Source organism: Penaeus monodon, chromosome 15 (genome assembly GCF_015228065.2).
Source record: "Penaeus monodon isolate SGIC_2016 chromosome 15, NSTDA_Pmon_1, whole genome shotgun sequence".
NCBI classification, from domain to species: domain Eukaryota; kingdom Metazoa; phylum Arthropoda; class Malacostraca; order Decapoda; family Penaeidae; genus Penaeus; species Penaeus monodon.
Window position 1 is genome coordinate 38,130,552 of NC_051400.1, and position 477 is coordinate 38,131,028.

A 477-nucleotide genomic window follows, 5' to 3' on the forward strand; every position below is an offset into this window, starting at 1 on the left:
GATACTAAGGCATTAGCCTTAGTATCATGTCCCATAGCAGTAACCAAAACCCTGATTTCCTATGTGTCACCTATGCCTTTTGCATGGGGAGGGGGTGAGGTTACTAGCTTGCAAATCAAAGCTTTGCAAGGAAAATGTACACTAGATGTAATTCTAAGCCCATCACACTACATCAGAAATCCTGAATCTTGTCAGCGGAAATCATGTCAGAGACAGGAAATTTACAGCTACTATATGCTTACCTAAGTATTTTCAATACCCAACAGGCCACTTCTGTATAAATTGCTCTTTATGGCCAATACCTTTGTTTCTCTTTTTCTCTGCTGGCTCTTTGTTTCAAGATTTAACGGGCTTCACATGCAGCTTATCTGATTCTAAAAGCATCGTACAGTTAGATTAATCACCCAACTAGATTTTATCTTCTTCCTTGTAGTTGCTGTTTCCATGCTCTTAGATTATTTTGCTCTGTCATATGCA

The 477-nt window shown here is 39.0% G+C and overlaps 1 pseudogene; it reads right to left on the reverse strand.

The window, feature by feature from the left end:
• Positions 1 to 477, reverse strand: part of LOC119582356 — an 11,823-nt pseudogene that overhangs the window by 10,806 nt on the left and 540 nt on the right.